Source organism: Canis lupus, chromosome Y, assembly GCF_048164855.1.
Source record: "Canis lupus baileyi chromosome Y, mCanLup2.hap1, whole genome shotgun sequence".
Classification (NCBI taxonomy): domain Eukaryota; kingdom Metazoa; phylum Chordata; class Mammalia; order Carnivora; family Canidae; genus Canis; species Canis lupus.
The window spans coordinates 6,841,484-6,854,173 of NC_132877.1; the positions used below are offsets into that span (position 1 = coordinate 6,841,484).

At 43.1% G+C, this 12,690-nt stretch overlaps 1 long non-coding RNA gene and 1 pseudogene across 1 annotated transcript; both read left to right on the plus strand.

The window, feature by feature from the left end:
* Positions 1–194: 194 nt before the first annotated feature.
* On the plus strand, positions 195–8,367 carry LOC140629031 (uncharacterized). The gene is made up of 2 exons (XR_012026907.1): positions 195–333; positions 8,243–8,367. It is a non-coding gene; the product is annotated as an uncharacterized lncRNA (long non-coding RNA).
* A 1,323-nt stretch (positions 8,368–9,690) lies between these two features.
* Positions 9,691–10,792, plus strand: LOC140629045 (caspase-6 pseudogene; annotated as a pseudogene).
* Positions 10,793–12,690: the final 1,898 nt, after the last annotated feature.

A 12,690-nucleotide genomic window follows, 5' to 3' on the forward strand; every position in this document is an offset into this window, starting at 1 on the left:
CTCTATCGCTTTCCCAGAGTTGGGAGATCTTAAACATAGCGCCAGTTACCTTTTATCTTACCCTCCCACACTCCACCCTCGTACTTGCCCTCCTTCTTCTACTGCTTTCTCGTTTTGTTTCCTTTCAGTTACTGGTTCGGAAGTTTTGAAAATGTCTCAGTTCTAACTAGTCCCCACCCGCCTTTGGAAAGCTTCCCAAAGCCAGAATTAAAAAAAAACCCTGAAGCCGAAAAGGTTGAGGGTCACGTGGCCCCAGGTGCGAGGCGTTTTGGCCATTTTGTAGACCGGTCAACGATGGAGTAGAGTCCTCTGGCTGCAGGAATGAAAGAGGAGGTGGGTAGAGCGAGTCTGCAGAAGGTGGACGGGTTGGGGTAAGCGGAGGGGAAGCCGCAGCACGTACGGGCGGCGGGACTCCGCCTGGCGTTAGCTTGGGCTGCGGGGTCTTGGCCAGGAACCCTAGGCCCCTCCAGTTTCCTAGCAGCGACTGTGCTTTTCAGGCTTGTGCAGTCTCTGCGTCACGTAGTGAGAGAACAATGAAACAATTAAAACGTCAATGACGCTAATGAAAAAGCCCCTTTGTGGGGACCTCGCTTCCCCACACCTCCTTAATCACATCCCGCTGTCATTCATGCCGCTTTGGGCTTTTCCCCAGTGTTTTCTTTATTTTTTAAAAAAGACTTATTCATGAGAGACAGAGGCAGTAGCCCAATGCGGGGCTCGATCCCCACGCTTCTAGATCACGACCTGAGCTGAAGGCAGATGCTCAGCCGCTGAGCCACCAGGCATCCCTTACCCAGTGTTTAGATCTAAGCCTACTCGTGCTGCATTGTTTACCCAAAGCCATGGTGTCACGGAGATTGTGAACAGCTGTCTTAGGGTCCAGAGACTGAGGACTGGGTCTGGCTGGCCTGAATCAGCCTGTTGAAGGAATTGACATCTCTTTTCAACCTAGGGTTAAAGTGACCCTAAGGCTGCACTGGGGTGTAGTTGGCATGGGAACTGGAAGGACTTAGCTTACTGCCTTCTAAGGAATCGCTTCCTTTGGCCCATCTCTAGGTCCTTAAGTCCAGATTCCATACCATAAGACCTTAAAAAACAAAAGAAGGGCAGCCCAGGTGGCTCAAGGGTTTAGCGCCGCCTACCACGCAGAGCCTGATCCTGGAGACCCGAGATCGAGTCCCACGTCGAGCTCCCTGCATGGAGCCTGCTTCTCTGCCTGTGCCTCTGCCTCTCTCTCTGTGTGTCTTTCACAGGTAAATAAAATTTGTTATTTTATAAATATTACATATAAATATTTTACAAATAAAAATACTTATTTATCCGTGAGAGACACAGGCAGAGACAATAGGCAGTAGCACAATGCGGGACTCGATTCCCACGCTTCCAGGTCACGATCTGAGCTCAGCTCAACCGCTGAGCCACCCAGACGCCCCAGATAACACGTTTTTGTTTGTTTTTTTTTCCAGATAACACTTTTTATAGCAACTACTTGTTAATGACATTTGTACCATTCTGAAACTAAACTCATCCATGGTATAACTTTTTTTTTTTTTTTAAGATTTTATTTATTCATGAGACAGACAAAGAGGCAGAGACATAGGCAGAGGGAGAAGCAGGCTCGCGGCAAGGAGCCTGATGTGTGACTTGATCCAGCATCCCTGGATCATGCCCTGGGCCAAAGGCAGACACTCAGCCAATGAGCCACCCAAAAAATCCCACTTTTTTCTTTTTAAGATTTTATTTATTCATGAGAAACACAGAGGCAGACAAAGGCAGGGGGAGAAGGAGGCTCCAGGTAGGGATCCTGATATGGGACTCAACTATGAGACTCCAGGATCATGCCCTGAGCTCAAGGCAGGCTCTAAACCACTGAGCCACCTAGGGATCCCCAATAGCTTTAAGCTATACCATGGATAAGAGATGCCAGGGGTGGCTCAGTAGTTGAGCATCTGCCTTTGGCTCAGGGTGTGACCCCAGAGCCCCAGGATCAAGTCCCACAACCGGCCTTTTTTTTTTTTTTTTAAATTAAAGATTTTATTTATCCATTCATGAGAGACACAGAGAGAGAGAGAGAGATAGGCAGAGACACAGACAGAGAGAGAAGCAGGCTCCCTGCAGGGAGCCTGATGTGGGACTTGATCCCTGGTCCCCTGGATCACACCCTGGGCTGAAGTCGGTGCTAAACTGCTGAGCCACCTGGGCTGCCCCAACAACCATGCTTCTCTCTCTTTCTGTGTCTCTCGTGCATAATTTCCCTCCAAAACTACCTAACTGTAATACAAAGAAATAAAAGGAAAATGATACTTGATAAAATACTTAGTATATGAACTATTTTGCATTACTACACTAAAAATTGTCAAGTGCTTCCACATTTATTTATTCATATATATATATTTTAATATTTTGTTTATTTACTCATGAGAGACAGAGACACAGCAGAGGGAGAAGCATGCTCCATGCAGGTAGCCCAACGCCAGACCCATCCTGGGACTCCCAAGATCACGCCCTGGGTCAAAGGCAGGTGCCAAACTGCTGAGCCACCCAGTGATCCCCTAGTGCTTCCACTTTTAGCCACTAATACAATGTGGTAACAACTTGAGAACATTAACAGTGGTTTTGGTAATATTTTCCAAAAGCAATACAAATTTACCTTGAATTATACAATAATTTAATTCTTCAAAAAATTCTGTATGGCAAATAGTAAAAAATATGTTGTGTTTGTATGTAAAGCAGAGTCTGACAAATAGTATTTTCACCCATGTGATTGATGTTTTGTAAAGAACTATCCACCGCACTATAGAATTCCTAAAATGCTAGGGGCCCTTGCCATCACTGTAAAAATCAAATTGCTCGTTTGAATTTGCAAAATACTTTCTTGAGAAAAGTGTTAGTTATATTTAGGCCAACTCTGAGATTTGTGAATTCAAATTAAAGAGATTAGTGAGCTACATTCTTATTGTCACAGGGTTCTTATCTCACAGATTCAGAAAATGAATCTCATGGAAGAAAGTGTGAAATGAAGTGAAAGTTTACAAAGTTAAGATGAGAACAGAACAGAAAAAATAGAACTCTTTAGAGATAGAGGAGTCAAGAATGGGTTCCACTGAGGGATATTATAGTCAATCTTTTATAAAAAGTGATCAGGGAACTTGGCAAATATCCTGTCTATAACTTGTAGGCAAAGAGGGTAGCTTTGTAAATATTATGAAAGCATATCTTACCTATTTAGAACAAGGTGGATCTGTTTGTTCCCTTATCTCTGGTTAATGTCTATAACATTTCTCCACAACTAATGTTTCTGTGAGCCTGGTTTCATAGTGCCTTACCAGTCTCTCTCTATCCTGCCTCACCTATCCGTTACTCATCATTTCTTTTTCGTGTAGACCAAAGCAAACATGAGTCTCACATTCAGAAGTTGTCATCCTGACAGCTCTTCTAGCTGTATGTGCTTTAGCAAGAATAGGACATAATGACTACCCTGGCTCTGAACCTTAGTTTGGCTTCTGAGTAATGCTAGAGTGCAGGTACTGACAAAGGAGTAACTAAAGAGTCTTTAAAAAAATACAACTGAGTAAATTTGGAGATCTAATTGGTTTCACTGAGTGATTCGTCAACTGGGCAGCACACCATCTCCAAATATAAAGAAACTACAAGGAGTTGTACAAACTCCTTTAAAAAAAAAATATATATATATATATTTAAAAACATATATATATATATATATATATATATATATATATATATATATATGTGTGTATTTTTGGGGGGGTGGGCAGCTTGGGTGGCCCAATGGTTTAGCGCCGCGTTCGGCCCAGGGCCTGAGGATCGAGTCCCACATCAGGCTTCCTGCATGGAGCCTGCTTCTCCCCCTGCTTGTGCCTCTGCCTCTCTCTGTGTCTCTCATGAATAAATAAATAAAATCATAAAAAAAGATTATCTTTATTTGAGAAAGATCAAGTAAGAGCACAAACAGGGCAAAGGGCAGAAAGAGAAGAAGTGGGCTCCCTGATGTAGGGACTCTATCCCAGGACCCTGAGATTTATACCTAAACTGAAGGCAGATACTTAACCAACTGAAAGGCTTTTTATATGCAGAAAAGAGCAGAAAAATGGAATGGATTGTTTCAGGAAAAGTAACCTTCCTTTATCATGCAGATTGCATCAATTCTACTTCAGCAGTTCATTCCTAATTGTTTTAAGGTCAACTTTCTGGAAGAGTCTGAAGCTTATCCTTAAAGGTAGATATTTTCTTGTTTTCCTTAATTGGGTGTAGCAGAAATGACTCTCAAACTCAACAAATTGAGTTTGTTTCTTTTTTTAAATTGAATCTTTTTTTAAAGATTTTTTTTATTCATGAAAGACACAGAAAGAGAGGCAGAGACATAGTGGGAGAAGCAGGGTTCCCAAAGGGAACGTGATGTGGGACTCAATCCCATGACCCTGGAATCATTACCTGAGCTCAACCACTGAGCCACCCAGGTGCCCTTTTTCTTCTATAATGATTTTCCTCTTTTGATGAAATTCTCAGTTTAATTTAGATATGATCAACAATTAAGGCATTAGCACCACTCTTAGCCTTTCTGTGGTATTCACAATTCATCATGTTTTTATTGTCTATGATACAGCCTTCAGATTCATTATTTTTAGTCCTTTTCTGATGTTCCAATCTTAGAGAGATCACTTGTTTGGTGGTTAGCAGCAGCAAACACATATTTAAAGCTTTTGAGAGAAAGAAAGACACCTGGAAGACTGTGATTATTTTGTTACTATACCACTGTTTTACTACTACCATACTACTACTGCTATTATCACCACCAGTACAGTTGATACCCAGTGTCTAGACAGCACTTTATCTTTTTTAAAATTTTTTAAAAGATTTTAATTTTTTACTCATTAGAGATACAGAAAGAGAGAGGGGCAGAGGGAGAAGCAGGCTCCATGCAGGGAGCCTGTTGTGGGACTTGATCCCGGGTCTCCAGGATCATGACCTGGGCCAAAGGCAGACGCTCAACCTCTGAGCTGCGGAGGCATCCCTGGACTGCACTTTAAATTTTAATTTATGGGCAGCCCCGGTAGCGCAGCGGTTTCACACCGCCTGCAGCCCGGGGTGTGATCCTGGAGACCCAGGATCGAGTGGCACCTTGGGCTCCCTGCGTGGAGCCTGCTTCTCCCTCAGCCTGTATCTCTGCCTCTCTCTCTCTCTCTCTCTGTGTGTGTGTCTCTACGAATAAATAAATAAATAAATCTAAAAAATATATATGTATATATTTTTTAAATATATTTTTTAAAATTTTATTTATTTTATTTTTTTAAGTATATATATTTAAAGATTTTGCAGAGAGGGGGCGGGGGCGGGCAGAGACACAGGCAGAGGGAGAAGCAGGCTCCATGCAGGGAGCCCCACGTGGGACTCCATCCCGGGTCTCCAGGATCAGGCCCTGGGCTGAAGGCGGCGCTAAACTGCTGAGCCACCTGGGCTGCCCTAAATTTTTTAAAAATATTTTATTTATTTGAGAGAAAGACAAAGAGCAGGAGTATGAGGATGCAAGAGGCAGAGGGAGTGGGAGAATCAGACTCCTCACTGAGCAACTGAAACACCCAGGCACCCCTGGAATATACTTTAGAGCCATGTTCCCAAAGACCCAAACCAGCCAAAAGCAAGTAAGTGAAAAAGACCCTGCTGAGGGATGATCTTTTCAAGCCAGGAGATTTGGTTAGTGATGTATAACAGTTTCAGCTTTCCTAGAAGTGTTAATCCAGGTACAGCAGGTGATGTTGATAAAAGCAGACTCCTCCCTGGTCAACTAAAAGATAATCAAGGGTTATTCTATAATCTAGATAAAAATTAGTCTAAGAATTTATGCTGGGAGGGAGCACCCGGGGGTTCAATAAATTAAGCATCTGCCTTCGGCACAGGTCATGATCCTAGGGTCCTGGGATGGCGCATCGAAAACAAGCTCTCTTCAATAGGGAGCCTGCTTCTCACTCTCCTTCTGTGTTTCCCTTGTCTCTTTGGCTGTCTCTGTCAAATAAATAAATAAATAGATCTCAAAAAAAAAAAAAAGAATTTTAGTTGGTTAGCTATTGCCTCAGCAGTAGCTGAGAGTAGCTTAGAATTCTGCACATTCTCAGAAGTTAGGAAGTTCTCCATCATAGTTTCATTTACTTTTGTCCCTAACCAAGGATTTAGGCACCTGCTTAAAAGAGTGAAATCCTGAGTCATGAAACCCTGCTGGGAAGGTCTTTTCTAACTTGATGCTATAAATTTTGCGAAGTCAACCAATCAGGATTATTAGACTATTTGTAGACAGTTAGGGGCGTAACTGGGTAACCACAGAAGGTTTTACCTGGTTATGTGCCAGCGATCTCAGCATTCATTCATTCATAGGCCCAAGGAAAATGGTAACAACCCAGACAAGATAAATCCTGTCAGGGCACTAACCATCATCTAAAAGCACTGTCCCTGACTGATGCACTCCATACCCCTCACAACCACCCACCACCACAGCCCAATTCTCAGTGATGGCCTGGAAAATAGAGATGATGACCTGGAAATCCAAGCGAATGCTGGATTACAGAAAGAAATAAAAAAAAGGAAATGTTTAATGTTTAGTTAAAATTTGAAGTCTTGTGAGAAGGTAGTCTACATTGATGTCAGCTATTTCTGTGCCTGGTCATTTTAATTTGGGGATGTTCACTGTGTGCATAGGATCAAATGTGGCCTTCTTCAACTATGATATGTGTACCCAAAGTTCAGGTCCCTGAAGCCTGGTTTCCATTTAAATAGTGAGGAGGAAGGGTGCCTGGGTGGCTCAGTGGTTGAGTGTCTGCCTTTGGCTTGGAGCATGATCCCAGGGTCCTGGAATCAAGTCTTTCATCAGGCTCACCACAGAGAGCCTGCTTGTCCTTCTGCCTGTGTCTCTGCCTCTCTGTGTCTCTCATGAATAAATAAAATCTTTAAAAAAAAAATAGTGAAGACCTGGTATCTTCCACTCCAGGAAGATTCAGCCTTTATTTTGAGTGATATTAAATCAGAAGGGTCAGAAAAATTGGAAATGCTGGTTTGCCGAGTTATGGTCAGATATTTTAGGAAACTACAAGAATTTTGGGACACCTGGGTGGCTCAGCAGTTGGGCAGCTGCCTTTGGCTCAGATCTTGATCCTGGGATCTGGGATTGAGTCCTGCATTGGGCTGCTGCAAAGAGACTGCTTCTCCCTCTGCCTCTGTCTGTGCCTCTCTCTCTCTGTTTCTCATGAATAAACAAATAGGGATCCCTGGGTGGCGCAGCGGTTTGGCGCCTGCCTTTGGCCCAGGGCGCGATCCTGGAGACCCGGGATCGAATCCCACGTCGGGCTCCCGGTGCATGGAGCCTGCTTCTCTCTCTGCCTGTGTCTCTGCCTCTCTCTCTCTCTCTCTGTGTGACTATCATAAAAAAAAAAAAAAATTAAAAAAAAAATAAAAAATAAAAAAAAATGAATAAACAAATAGAATCTTTTTTAAAAATCCTGATTTCAAATACATACATTTCCAAGTGATTTTTCTTTTAAGATTTAATTTATTTAGGGACTCTTGGGTAGCAAAGTGGTTGAGCATTTCCCTTTGGCTGAGGGCATGATTCCAGAGTCCTGGGACTGAGTCCCACATCGGGCTCCTTACGGGGAGCCTGATTCTCCTCCCTCTTCCTGTGTTTCTGTCTCTCATGAATAAACAAAATATATATATATATATTTTAATATTTTTTGACAGGGAGAGATACAGTGTACAAGTAGGCAGAGTGGCAGGTAGAGGGAGAGGGGAAAAGCAGGTCCCTTGCTGAGCAGGGAGCCCGACGTGGACCCCAGGATCATGATCTGAGCCAAAGGCTGACACAACTGATTGAGCCACCCAGGTGACCCTCAAGTGATTTTTCTTAAGTGAAATCATAAGGGAATCCAAAAATAATATGGCAGAACTTGTACCTAGCATTTAAGAGGAGTATTTAAAGGATGGCAAAATGGAGCCATTGGCACCTACAGTTAAAAAAAGTATTTTATCTACATTTTGGATAAAGTAGAAGATAAAGAGTAGCAACAACGATTTACTAAGGGTCTAGAATCCACATTTATGCTCAGTTTGCTCCTTTACAAAATAAGGATAATGAGTAACATTTTATAAGGTGATAAAAACTGTTGTAGATATGCCAAGAAAAAAATCAACTCAGAACTTTATTTTAGTTAAGCAAAAAAAAAAATTTTTTTTCTAGGCTCCACACCCACCATGGAACCCAACTCAAGATCCCAAGATCAAGACCTAAGCTTAGATTAAGAGCTGGATGCCTAACCAACAACTGAGCCACCCCCTTGCCTAAACTTAAAATTTTTTATTGAACACCATGGTATGGAGAAGATCTATTGATTTATTTATTTATGATAGACACAGAGAAAGAGAGAGAGAGGCAGAGACACAGGCAGAGGGAGAAGCAGGCCCCATGCAGGGAGCCTGACACGGGACTCGATCCTGGGTCTCCAGGATCGCACCCTGGACCAAAAGCAGGCGCCAAACTGCTGAGCCACCCAGGGATCCCCAAGATCAATATATTTAAAACATTGCCTCTGCCATCATAAATTTGGGAGAACAGGTTATACAGACATCATATTAGAGAATGATATCATATTCTCAGAGAGAAGCAGAGACACAGGCAAAGGGAGAAGCAGGCTTCCTGCAGCAAGCCCGATGCGGGATTTGGTCCCAGGACTCCAGGATCATGCCCTGAGCCGACAAAGGCAGAGGCCCAACCACTGAGCCACCCAGGTATCCCCAATATAAATTATTTTAATATTGATTTACTTCATATATGATCAAAGAGTTAATAAAATATTTAGCTGAATGTCTTTTTGGGTTGTGGTAGCAATAAAACACTGTTCTCTGGTTGTGCTGTTACCAAAACATTGTAAACTCATTTTTTTAACTGACTTTTTTTGGTTTTTAAAAATTTTATTTATTTATTCATGAGAGACAGAGAGGCAGAGGGAGAAGCAGGCTCCATGCCGGGAGCCGGACATGGGACTCGATCCCGGGACCCCAGGATCACGCCCTGGGCCAAAGGTTGGTGCCAAACCGCTGAGCCACCCAGGGATCCCAGGTTTTATTTGAGAGAGTGAGAGCAGGCATGAATATGTGGCAGAGCTGAGCAGGGAGCCCAATGTGGGACTGGATCCCAGGACTCTAGGTTCATGACCTGGGCTGAAGGCAGACTCTTAACAAACTCAGCCAGCCAGGCAACACAGTGCACCGTGTTAATGAAGAAAAAATCCACAACTTTGACCAGCGAATGGAAGGTATTCTGGCAAGGAAATGGGATGAAGAAATATCTGGGGTCCTCTCTCTAAGCCTCTCTCTAAGCCTGTGACAATTTGTGTAGAGCCTGGAACTTGAGAATCTGCTATTTCAGAGCATCTCCCAAAGTGTACTTAAGGTCCAAGGTGATTTAGTATATACACTGGGCAACTTACCATCATTTCTATCAAGAAGTCTTGATGTTTCCTTTTACTACCTTCCTTTTATCCCCAGAGAAATTTCATGTGACTGGGAGTTTGGGCAGCCCTGAGTAAGACTAGAACAGGCAGATGCAGAAGTGAAAGGGACTTAGGTGCTCTGCAAGCCTGGAGTCTGCTTCTGGTAGTCTACTCTAATCCTTAGAGTTTTCTTTAAAAAAAAAAAAAAAATTGTGACAGGAAACCAAGGCCTCCCAGGCTTCGGCGCTGCGCCTGGGGACGTCATGAGCTCCACACCAGAGCCCTGCCAGGTGCACCCACAGATGAGGAACAAAGTGTGACAGAAACTGATGCCTTCTATAGGAGAGAAATCTTTGACCTGGCAGAAAAGTACAAAATGGACCACAAGAGGAGAGGAACTGCTTTGATCTTCAATCATAAGAGGTTCTGGCATTTAACCTTGCCAGACAGGCACGGCACCAGCGCAGAGATAATCCCATGCACAGGCAGAGGGAGAAGCAGGCTCCATGTTGGGAGCCCGACGCAGGACTCGATCCCGGGACTCCAGGATCGTGCCCTGGGCCAAAGGCAGGCGCCAAACCGCTAAGCCACCCAAGGATCCCCAAATGCCAATTGCTTTTTATGTGTGTTCCTGAGTCATGGTGAAGGAAATCACATTTATGCATATGATGCCAAAATGGAAATTCAGATACTGACTGATTTATTCAAGGAGACAAATGTCAGAGCCTACTTGGAAAACCCAAGAGATTTATCATTCAAGCATGTTGAGGAGACCAACAGACAAGCTGGAGGACAACATAACGGAGGTGGATGTGGCCTCATTGTACAGGCCTGCCTGAGAGGACTTTCTCATGTGTTACTCTGTTGCAGAAGGTTATTATTCTCATTGGAGAAACTGAATGGCTCATGGTACATTCAAGATTTGTGTGAGATGCTGGGAAAATTTGGCTTGTCCTTAGAGTTCACAGAAATACTCACCCTGGTGAACAGGAAAGTTTCTCAGCACCGAGTGGACTTTTGCAAAGACCCAAATGCAATTGGAAAGAAGCAGGTCCCCTGCTTTGCCTCAATGCTAACTAAAAAGCTGCTTTCTTTTCGAAATCTAAATGATAGTATCGGTTTCATATATCTATATTCAAAACACATTTTCCATCTTTTTATATAAGTTGAGGTTGAAATTTGATGCAGCAATTTAAAACATCTTAATGGTTTAATGAGAACTTAAAAAAATAGTTCCTATTGGTATTAGACATGGTGAAAGGGTTTGATATATATGAAATGAAGTCCTCGGAATTACTATAAATAAAAATCCACAAGCATTTGTAATACTTGATTTTTATAGTAAATCATGAAGTTACTCAAAATATCTGGCTGATTTAACTTGTATTTTGTGAAACTTCTTTATAAAAGCTTTATAAAGTTTTTAAAGGTTTTTGAAACCCCCAAATTAGTTGTTTTCCCTTAATAAAATACTTGCCATTCATATTAAAAAAAAATATTGACAGAGTGAGTGAGAGAGTAAGCACATGAGTTGGGGGACACAAGAGTGAACAGACTTCCCACTGAGCAGGGAGGGTAACCCCGGACTTCATCCTATGACTTCAAGATCATGACTTGAGTGGAATGAGGACACTGCACTCACTGACCCAGTTAAATGCCATTGTTTTTTCTTCAAGTAACATCTTTTCAAGTAATATGGAAGGTAGTAGTGAAACTCACAAGGTGAGGAGCAACAGTTGTGTCATCCTCCTCCTTAGGCAATCAGGGCACCCCCTCCTTAGGGCTTCTTCGTTTTACCAGAGTTCCCTAGCACTCCCCTGACTGAAAACCAAACCCTAAGTGATTTGTTCTCCATTGTTTCCAACCTTCTGCTTTCTCAAGGGACAGTTGATTTGAATATTACATTTGGAGTCTCCAGGAAGTCTTAGTAGAGGATGGTCCATAGGGACACTTCATGGTAAATGAAATCAAGCACGGTAAATGAACTGAGTTTATATTGATGGGTTTTTTCATTTTGAGAAAATTCAAATTTAACCTATTAAACTTATTTATTTTTAAAATATTATTTATTTATTCATGAGAGAGCATGAGAGAGAGAGGAAGAGACACAGGCAGAGGGAGAGTCTCACAGGGAGCCTGCTGTGGGACTTCATCCTGGGTCTCCAGGATCACAACCCAGGCCAAAAGCAGTGCTAACCCACTGAGCCACCAGGCTGCCCAACCTATTAAATTTAATATCCCTGAAATAAAGATATCTTAAAATCGATTTAGAGGAGTATTGCATGCTCTTTTTCTTAGTACTGTATCTTTTTTTTTTTTTAAAGATTTTATTCATTTATTCATGAGAGACACAGAGGGAGGCAGAGACACAAGCAGGCTACATGCAGGGAGCCTGACGCAGGACTCGATCCCAGGACTCCAGGATCAAGCCCTGGGCCAAAGGCGGTGCTAAACTGCAGAGCTACCTGTGCTGCCCCAGTACTGTATCTTATTTTGATAAAATATGGTAATTTCTTTAGAAGGGAGCTGAATTTGGCTACATTTGTTTCATAGGAGATGCTCGTTAAACTATTCATTCTGAGTTTGCACATTTAAAGAGGCCATTTCTTTCATTTTACAAAGTTTGGGTAAAGGATGTAGGGGACACAGGGCAGGAGCATTCACCTTGAGGATAAGAAGCTGGGCTAGGCTGGTTGCTGCAGCAGCAGTGCACTGGTGCCTCTGCCACCACCACTGCCACGGAGCAGCATTAAACCAAGGCTGAGAGCCAACCAGAGCCAGCATGCCCGGGTCCCAGAAGCAGCAGTACAGCGAGGGGCCCAATGTATGTGCTGGTGGCCCTAGTGAGAGAATGATGGCCCAGTGCTCTGTACCTATTTTCAAAGATGCCCTGAGGCTGCATGTGAGGCTTGGGCAAAAGCCCACTGGTGCAACAAGGGAAAGCCATGTCAAAAATGGCAGGAAGAGGCCACAGAACTGCCAGTATGCATTGGAGTGAATAATGCTCACTCCTCCCTATGTCAAGAAGAGGAAATTCCCGGAGTTGAAGATCAATACAGACGAACTCCTCCTGAACATGGAGAATGAGGATACCGGACTCCCAGGGTCTAGAAGTTACTAGTTGAACCTATTGAGGTCTTCATCTCTTGCTTGCTGCACCAGTTCTATGGAATGCAGAAGCTGAGCACACCCTAGA